An 11,103-nucleotide genomic window follows, 5' to 3' on the forward strand; every position below is an offset into this window, starting at 1 on the left:
ATTGAATTGAAAGCATGTGGTTCATATTGTTGTGATCATTGTCTTTTAAATTTATTTGCTTATTGACAATGATATGTTGTTGGCTTAATGTTTTAAGCAAGTTTAGTGACACTAACTTATTTTAAGTGGTGTATGTTTAATTTCACTGGCTTATTTATTAAGCATCACGGTATCAGTGAAATTGAGGACTGATAAGGATATTATGTTATTTTAAATTGATCACATGTTGAACATAATTCCTTACCACACTACTAGACTTATTGACCATGTCGATTTAATACTTTGGTATTTGTGATTATGAATGTCTTTTGTTGAGTTAAAAACAATATGACTGTCATAGTTCATTATCAAAGGTTAAATTGGACCGGTATGTTGAGATGCTATCAGAGAACTATCATTTTTTAAAGTGGCCACAAATGTTTTCTTGTTGTTCAACCCATGAGTCGTTTTCAAATAAAATTATTTTGATATATAATATATATGTATTAAAATCAATGTAGCCCAAGTGGGAGAATGTTAGACTTTTATTTGGGCTTACATTAAATTTTATTGGTTTTATTAAAACTTGGGTTGATTGGATAGTTCTTTGCTGTGTTAGCCCATGTTGTTGGTGATCAATTGTTAATGGGCTTAGCATCTGTGAGTAAAGTCTAGGTGAAGCAGAAGTGTGGGCTTTTCTAGTTGACTGAAGCCTTTGATGAGCAGGCCCAGCCCAACTAGGGTTTTGTAGCTAAGTCCCCTCCCTAACTCTATAAATACATATTGTTTCATCACAATTGTATACCTTTTGATAATCAGATAAAATAAACTGCTTCTGATTTAGAGATCTAGGGAGGAAGACTTAGTTGATAGTATTGCACTATCAAATTGGAGTAACTGCTGTGGATCAAACAGAGATAATTGCTATGGATCAATCAGGTACACATACCTAATTATTATATCTTATTATTGTGTTCTATGTTATATACAAATAGATCTTGGGTTAATTGTTAATTTATCTTACAAAATAATCTTGCCACACATGTTATTTGGTCGAGTGACTAGGTGAGTGACAATGTTAGGATTTGTTTTATCATAGTACAGTGCGAGTATTCTGGTTAGAGAACTTCGATGCATGGATGCACTCATGGGTGCTTGCGAGCATGACTCGACAAGAGTTGTTCGAGAGACAGAAGTGTACACAAAGTACACGGTTGCGCAAAAAATAAGTATATTATTATTCAGATGGTTCGAAGGTTGACTTAGTTTGGAGAAGTCAAGGTACCACATGGGTGTTCTGCAACCTCAAAAAGTGATCCTGTGACACTTGGTATCTTTTTGATTTTTTTTTTAAAATATTGTATAAAAATTTATGAACTGTGTAATATTAAATTATTTAATATTTGCAAAAGTGCAGATTTGATCGGTTATTTTGGATTGGTTATTTTTTAATATTAAATTATTTAATATTTATAAAAAAAATATTTTTTTTCACATAACTAGCAACAAAAAAAATTATTGTTATTTTATGTCTTCATCAACAAATTAAAATAAATAAAATAATACACTCAAAAAAAAATAATAAAATAACACAAATAAAAAATTCAAAAGAAGAAAAAAAATTGTATGTTTAAATAAATGTTTAATTTTGTTTTAAATTGTACGTAGAAAAAATTGTATATACATAAGAATGAAAAATGCATTTGATCTATTAAGTTTTAAAATACAAATATATTATATGTATTAGACTTCTAAATTACTATTTTTTTTTTACATTAAAATATTATTTGTATATATAATTTTTTAAAATTTTTTTTTATAAATATGTGTGAATTAGATTAAATCGGTTACCTTTATATATCAATCAACATTCAATCCACACAAGTGCAGATTTTGAATTTTTCAATCCAATTTAATCCGCACAACTGTATATATCCGCACCTTACAAATTAAATTAGATCATAAGAATTGAATTAGATTTGGTATTTTATGAGCACACTTACCTTTTAGGTGTGGGTTAATTTTTTTTTGGGAAATTTTACTTTTTGCCCTTAATAATATACCCCATATCAAAATTTATACCCTTCCTTAATTTGTACAAATTTAGTCCATTGATTACATGAACTTCCCATTTTACCCTTTTTTTTCAAAAAATAAAAAATAAAATTGGTAAAAACTGAAATTGGTCTTTCTCTCTCTCTTCCCTCTCTCTCGTGCACCACTCTCTCTCTAGAAAAAACTGAAAAATTTCTCAAAAAATTTCTCTCTGTCCGTCCCACTCTCTCGTCCCTCTCTCTCTTCCCTCTTGAATGGTTGTTTCTCGGTGGGTGTTGGTGAAAAACCGAAGCACAACCCAATATCACTCAAGAATCTTACACCATTATAATGGGTAAGTTGTGTTTTAAGCATTTTGTTAGACTTTATGTAGTTTAAAATTGTTATATGTGTCGTATTTGTTGGAACTGCTGTTTTTTGGTCTGAAATTGTTGAGATCTGGCAGATCTGGTTTTCAGTCGAAATCTGGGTTTTCCAGTTGTTATCGATGATATATCGATAACTTATCGATGGTTTGTCGATGATTACACGAGGAAAGGTCAGTGATGACCATTATCGACGTTATGTCGACAGTATGTCGACATGCTATCGACATTAAGCAACCAACATATTACTTACAATTTGTCGACAGTTTGTCGATAGCATGTCGACAAAAAGCATTTATCTTTTCTTTAGTAGTTGTTGATATGTTGTCGACACCATGTCGACATTATATCGATGCAAATGAAAAAAGCCATAAATAAAACATAACATAACATTAAAATAACATAACATAAAATAACATTAAAACATAACATAAAAAAACATTAAAAAAAATAGAAAATAAAGTTCATAAAAAAAAAAAGAAACAAACATTAAATAAAACTCACCACAAGCCATAACATAACAAATTATTTTTTTTTTTAAAATTCTTTGGCTTGTGGGTGAGCCTTGCAATACTTGCATAATATTCCAGGCTTCACCGGTTTACCGTTAAAGATGCCTAGTTTGCAACGACGGCATCCTTTGGGGAACCCTGGTGGTGGAGCCGGCCATACACCAGTTTTGCAAAATTCTCTTTCAAGTTGCATGAACCTAAACTCGTTACGATTTCGTTCTCTTTAGAAAGCTTGATCGGCGTCAAAAACTTTCTGCATTTTAGGAGTAATTATGCCAACATCAGGCTCCTGCTTCAGCTCTTCAGGAGTTAAGATGGGGAATTTGCCTTTGTTCTTTCTTGGCACCATATTTAGAACTTAAGAATAAGAGAAATTTTTAAGAGTAAGAGAGAAGTAGAAGACAAGAGCACTTATGAATAAGAAAGGGATTTGCTTTTATAGAGCAGTAAACATGTTGGGAATGTAGGAAAATTTAATGGTCATTAAATGTGTAACTGTACAGGTAAAACACATGAAATGGTGTATTTGTCGACTGAATATCGATACTATGTCGATATGATGTCGACAACATGCCAATTTAGTGGCACGACTAACTTATTTGTCGATACCATGTCGACGTCATGTCGATAGCTTGTCGACAGGACACGTGTCTGACATGCAACGTGGCAGTTGGGAAGGGTTGTTGGGAACGTAGGTAAAATTTATGAACATTAAATGTGTAACTGTAAAACATGAAACGCATGCACTGTGTGTTTGTCGATTGAATGTCGATACTATGTCGATTGTTTGTTGACATAGGAATGGATTTATTACCATTGTACACGCGTCTGTCATGCAAATTCCTTTGGGAGAATATGTCGATATGATGTCGATGGTGTGTCGATGTTATATCGATGATGAGCATGCTTGGTGTAGTTGTCGACGTTATGTCGATATTATGTCGACAAAATGTCGACAATTAGTGTCATATTTTCTGCTGTTGTTGTTATCGATGGGATGTCGATTTTTTTTTTTGTGTTTTTTCCTTTACTCACCTTGTTTGTTTGGTTTGCAATTGCAGGAGAGAAAGTGTTCCTTGTTGTATCGTACGATGGTGTTTGGTTATGTGAGAAATATAATTGGATTTACAAAGCAAATAGCAGCTTGACGTTGACAGTTACAACTGAGACAACCCTACAAGAACTGCGACAAATTTTATATGAAGAGTTGGAAGTTGATCCGGTAGCGTATGATTTAAAGTTGGAGATTTGTTCCTTGTACATGAAGGGACAAATGGTTGCGCCAGAGGTTATTAAGAGAGAACGCCAACTGAGAACGTTCTTAGAGATGAGGGCAACAATGTCAAATACAGAGTTTATGCCATTATTCGTGACTAAGGTGAGAAAAGTTAGGAATTCGGAGCCTACGCCGCCTACTAATCCTCTCCCTCGGAGTGTGGTAAGGTCTTGCGTTCCCGAAACAGATATTGGGATTGGTGTGAATGAGGAGGTTCCGACCAATTTAGAGGTTCCGACCAATGTAGAGCAAGAACAAGAAGCGACAGGATTTCATCAGTTTGAAGAGTTCGATACAACCTTCTACAATAACGATCCTATTGTAGATTTGAATATGGACGATGAACATGATTTGGCAGTCGATGAAGCCGTAGCGGGACCTTCGTTGAGGTTAGAATGTGTACCGAGTAACCAAGGTACACAGCGAGAACGACAACCTCGTAGTGAAAATCGCACTACACCTGGAACTAGCAGTATTCGACAAGGCAGAACTGAAGAACATGCTCGTCATGCAACCTTCTCAACGTTCTCCTCTTTTGAAGTTTGTACCAAGTTCAAAGCTCCCATGTGGACAAAGGAAGATATAATGGAAAATCATGAGCTAACTACTTGTTTACAAAGTAAGGAAGCAGGGGTGATAGAGCTTGGTAATTTTTATGAAAACAAGGAAGAACTGAGACAAGTAGTGGGTAGGCTTGCACTTAATAACAATTTTGAGTGGATGGTGAAGAAGTCATCCCCTGATGTGTTGTACGTTACATGCAAGGCTCCAGATTGTAAATGGAGATTGAGGGGGAGGAAGAAGATGCATTCTGACAACTTTGAGGTTACTGTATTTCACAATGAACACACATGTAACTTGAATGCGAGACGTTCAGATCACCGTCAAGCAGCACCATGGGTAGTTGGCCACCTTATTAAGGAGAAGTACACCCAAGATGGAACTAAGTACAAGGCTAAAGACATACAGAGGGACATGTTTGACAAGTATGGTATCAGTATGAGTTATGTGAAGGCGTGGAGGTGCAGGGAGATGGGACTTACGTATGCTAGGGGAACGCCTGAGTTTTCATACATGAAGCTTCCTGGATACTTGTACATGCTGGAACAGAAGAATCCAGGTACCATTACTGACTTGTACTTAGAGGATGAGTGGTTCAAGTACTGTTTTATATCACTCGGTGCATGTAGAAGGGGCTTTTCTTTTTGTCGTCCTGTTTTGAGTATCGATGGCACCTTCTTGAAGACGAAGTACGGTGGTATAATGTTAGTTGCTGTGGCATACGATGCGAACAACCAATTGTTGCCGGTTGCTTATGGTATCGTTGACAGTGAGAATAATGACTCCTGGACGTATTTCTTACAGAAGTTGAGGGTAGCAATTGGCGTGGTTGAGAACTTAGTGTTTGTGTCAGATAGGCATCAAAGCATTGATCATGCTGTTGAACTCGTTTTTCCCGAAGCTGTCCACTGTGCATGCTATCACCACATTGTTATGAACGTGAACGCCAAATTCAAGACTGATGCTTTTCACAACCAAATATATAATGTTGCTTACGCATGGTCGAAGATTGAATGTGATAGAGAGTTCGAGAAGCTTAGAAAGATGAATCTGGCCATTGCTGCATATGTGGAGAGTATAGGGTTTGAGAAGTGGGCTCACCCTTATTGTTTGGGCGATAGATACAACATCATGACGAGCAACGCTGCTGAAATCTTCAATAGTGTCACAGAAGAGTTCAAGAAATATCCAATAACTACTTTGGTTGAATTTATCAGGTTCACACTCCAATCGTGGTTCGCTGATCGCCTCGAAAATGCTGACAAATGTACCACCCCTTTGGCCACGCTCTTTGAAAAAAAGTTGGCAAAAATTCATGAAAATGCAAGGTACAGGCGCGTCCAACGAAATGGAGCCAATTTGTATAACGTTGGTAGGGGACCTAACGGTGAAAAAGGTGGTGATGTGAATCTAGTTGAAAGAACATGCACCTGCGGCGTGTTCACGTTATTGAAACTCCCTTGCCTTCATGCATGTGCCGCGGCATTGAAAACAAACACAAGTGTGTACACGCTTTGCTCACCTTATTATTAAAAAGAAACGTGGAGGAAGATTTACGATGATACCATCAATCTTGCTGGTGACGAGGAAGAATGGGTTCTCCCAGAATACATCAAGAATATGAAAGTTGGGGTACTTGTGGAAAAGAAGCCTGTAGGTCGTCCAAGAAAAAGCAACGCTGGAAGAAGACGGGAGAACCGTTTCCCGTCTGGTGATAAAAAAGGTTCTGTACCACGAAACTGCAGCCGCTGTGGCAGTTCAGGCCGCAACAGAGCAACATGCAAAGCCCGCATTTGAGGCGTCCTGTACTTATTCGTTGTAATAACATGTTTTCTATTTCAGGTTCGAAACTGCTTTAAAATAATGTCGAGGTTGAATATTTTTTTTAATATTTTAATTATTTTTAGGTTTAATAGTTATTTTTGTTGAATAATATCGATATTTTATATTTGAAACCACGAATAATTATCAAAATTTGAACGAAGAGAAAGTCTATATATACATAACTGTAATGTTAATTACACAAAATATACAATGTCCCAATAATTACACATATAATCAGCCGACATTTTGGTAAAATAAATCAACACACCACCGTTCACGAAACATAACTATCCGGCCTGGCGTCACATCGGTCAATCCACGTTGCATCATGAGATGCTCCACATACTCAATGCAATAGACGCACAATCACCACTAAATGTAAAATAAAATGTAAAATAAAATGTAAAGTCAGTCTAACGTAAAACATATTTTAATACTATAGTACTTTTTTATCGCTATGTACCTGGTTGTTGCCTTCAGAACTAAGTCATGAGTGGCACGAGTCGAATGCATTTTTGGAAGCACCGTGATGTCCCTGTTAGTTAACGCCATGATCTGGTTGTTACGTGGAAATTCCCCGGTTGCAAGGATTAGCGAGGGCAGCAGTTCTTCCCAAGTCTTCAGGATGGGTTCCATGGCGGTCCAATGACAGACGCTGGAATCACAGTCGTAGACATTAATTTTCCACAGCTCTATGTGAACTTCAAGTGTGACCCAGTGCCTTGCCTCGGGAAGATGCAGAATGAAGTAAATATACTCGTTATCCATCCATCTCGAAAAGACTTGGGACTGTAATTACGAAGAACAACGAAACAATTAACAAACCATAATAATCCTCCCAAACAATTAACAATCGAAGTTATTATCATAGTTCAACATTTAAAATCTTACTAAAACAATACCTTATGAACCCATCTGCAGTAGTCCAGGATATAATCTTCCCACACAAAGTTTCTCCTCAGACCCCTGTGGTTCGTCCATGCACTGCTGATCATGGTGGTCACGAATGTGGAGAGAATGATACCCTTATGAGGAAATGTCAGTGGATAGTCGGTGCGTCGCCTCCTCAGCATATGCATTGCTGCATCTTTATGCTGCATATAAAGGGAAATGTCAGTTAGACAAAAAAATATATTAATTGCACATAAAGTTGTAAAGTGAAGTAATATTATAAAATACTTTACTTACGTCATCTGTAAGCCATTCTTTTGGTGTGAGCAGTATCCAAAAGAATGATGGACCGTAATCACCACTTCTCAAATCCCGAAGTCGGTGGTTCGAAATGAGTCCAACACACCACTTTCGGAAAGTAACTAACAATTTCTCATCCGGTGGCTCCAGGGGATCAAACGTCGAAGATGACCTATGTCTCCTCTTCATCTCCGTGTAGTCACCGAACCATACAGGAGGATTTCTCTTCCTCTTCCGACTCTTAACCATTGCAGGTTGTGCCTCTATCGACAGAATCTCACCCTGCGACTCGGTGTCATGTACATGGATAACACCTGTATTGATGGGAGTCGCTGGAGCTCCCTCATAAGGATCGTACCCGTCAGGGAAGACCTCCTCCTCTTCTACTGGGGGTGATGCAGCTGGTGGTGGGGTAGATGGATCTGCTGGGGCCTTCGGTGCTGAAGCTGTCGTTGGCGGACGATTCAACATGGCCAATATGTCTCTGAGCTGCTCCATAATTACGTTCTGACCACCCTTCAGCTCTACATGGCTGGTCTTGTATGCCTTCTTCAGCTCGACATGAGCAGCATACAGACCCTGAGTGTGAGCCTCGATCCTATCCAACCTCGCCACTAAATCAGTGTACTCGGCACCACGAACGCCTGATGAAGATGGTGCACTGGGCTGAGGTTCTGAACCAGTGGCCTGAAAAAATATATACCAAAAAAATACGGTAAGCATACGATAATTCCACAATGTAACAAATATCACAAAACAAAAACAATAAAAAATCAAGACATAAAAAAAAAAGTTCCAAAAATTGGTACCTGAGTGTCTGGTACCTGAGTGCCTGGTACCTGACTACCTGCCTCAGCCTCTGTGTCATCCACACCATCATCAACCAAGTTCTCCACACCATCGTAAGATATGGTCCTCACAAATGCCTCCTCCTCTGTCCGTGGAAGTAGCCCCTTCACCACTTCAAGATTCTGTTTATGGTTCAAAAAATATCAAAATAGAACCATTTAGCATTTATTACAAGCATTTATGTTAAATAATAACTCTGAACATAAGTGAAATTCATACCCGTCTAGAAAATAATGCGCTAACTTCTTTCTTCCCAATATCACCCTTGCTCGTCCAGCTAAGCATCCTGGGGAACCGAATCCCGTGATTCGTGCCATACCTCTTCCCTACCTCCAAAATGGCCTCGTACGCCCAATATTGTACTGCAGGTGCGAAGCCTTATGCTGTGTATTTGCACTCGTGCTGAACATCCGAACTCAGCTTCTTCTCGTAGTTGGCCTTCTGTTTCAACATATCTTTTTGAAGCGAGTGCATGAGTCTGGCAAATGAGTGCTTCCCCCAAGGAATCTAGAAGAAGAACTCGAGGTCTTCGACATATCTAAGTATGTCAGGAGTAATCAGCGCGTTAGCCTCGCGCCCCAGAAGCACTGACTCCACAAACAAGCACAAGCCGAGCTTGTACAAGTCTTCCAGGTTCTGACAGTTTGTGAACCTATCTTGGAGTGCTTCTGTCTTCACACTACCAGAGCGGCTGAAATATTTGTTGATCAATCGGTCTGAGCCTGAGCGAGCAACCTGCGCAACCTTCTCCTCTTCTGTTGGCCCCGAGGAAAAGTCCAGTCCTGTAATGAGTGCAAACTCAAGCACTCCGAATCTGACCTCCTTCCGACCAACGTAAAACCGCATCCTCAACTCCTCCTGAGCATCAACTTTCATTTTGTAGAGCATCAGCTAGTGAAATAACACCGAGGAGAATGTCAAGGGTACGACATTCCAAAAGTTGCCGAAACGGCTTTCCTTCGCCTTGTTATTCAGATTGAACTCCTCAAACCGAGCTTTGATTTTTGCAAAAATTCTGGTGCCTCTATATGTCACGCGGCCAATAAAATGCCCGGGTGCTGAAATTATGAGTTTGGGAGCCATCTGAAAAAACAAAAAACAAATAAATAAAGCTGCCAAAAAAATTTAAAAACATGTCGACATTTTATCGACATGCCGTCGACATTATGTCGACATTATCAAAAGAAAACACAATTCAATTATGTCGACAAAATATCGACATCCTGTCGACATTCAGTCGACAATTTTAATCGGGCAACATTTTCACAGCTTGTCGACAAAATATCGACATCCTGTTGACATTCAGTCGACAATACAAACTTAAATTCAACATGTTAATATAATCGACAACATATCGACAACCTGTCGATATGCTGTCGACAAATTCAATCAGACAATAATTTCACAACAAGTCGACAACATATCGACATACTGTCGATATTCAGTCGACAATACAACCTAACAATCAACAAGTTAATTAAATCGACAAACCATCGACATACTGTCGACAAGTCGTCGACAATATAGGGCAGAAAAATACTTAAACCACCAATCGACATCCTATCGACATACAAATGATATCCTATCGACATACATCATAAATCAAACAGACACTCAATCTATCGACATCCTATCGATATCCTATCGATATGTCATCGACAACCCTGTAATAAACACAGATACCATTGGAACACTAACATCTACAACTTAAAGATCACAAAAGCTACAAAAAATCCACTAATCTCAACAACATTATATGATTGGCATCAAAATCTATGAAAAATATATTTTTTCAAAAAAAAAATCTTACCTTTGACTGAATTGGTGGTGTCGGCGACGGTTTCTGCTCGTGGTGGCGACGGTGATTTCTGCTCGTGGTGGCGACGGCGGTTTTGGGTCGAAGATCGACAGACGGTTTGGTTTGTGGGGTTGGGTTCGTGGGTTTGGTTCGTGGGGTTGGGTTCATGGGTTTGGGTTCGTGGGTTTGTTGGTTTCGTGGTCGACGGCGGCGCGGGTTTGTTGGTTTCGTGGTCGACGGCGTGGGTTCGTTGGACAAGCTGCCTGGTTCGTGAAGAGAGCGAGAGAGAGGGAAAGTCTTTGAGCGAGAGAGAGGGAAACTCAGAGAGCGAGAGAGAGAGGGAAAGTCAGAGAGAGAGTGAAAATTTTATTTTAGGGGTATTTTAGGAATTTTTTTAAATTAGTGGAATCAATTTGTTCAAAAAATTAAAGAGTCTAAAGTTTAATATGGAGTATTTTATTAGGGAGATTTTTACACTTGGTGTCCTTTTTTGTCCTTTTTTTTACTTTTTTGTCAATGCTGGGTTATTTAAACTTTTATACAAGTTTTATTTTTCAATTTTACATTTTCAAAAGTTTCATAATTACAAATATACCTATCCCTATGCTTATGTCATGGTTTTCTCTCTTCTTACACGCCACCACTTCCATAACTTCTCCTTTTTTTTTTGAGATTTTTTGATTTTCTGTTTCT

The sequence above is a fragment of the Cannabis sativa genome, chromosome 1 (genome assembly GCF_029168945.1).
Source record: "Cannabis sativa cultivar Pink pepper isolate KNU-18-1 chromosome 1, ASM2916894v1, whole genome shotgun sequence".
Lineage (NCBI taxonomy): Eukaryota > Viridiplantae > Streptophyta > Magnoliopsida > Rosales > Cannabaceae > Cannabis > Cannabis sativa.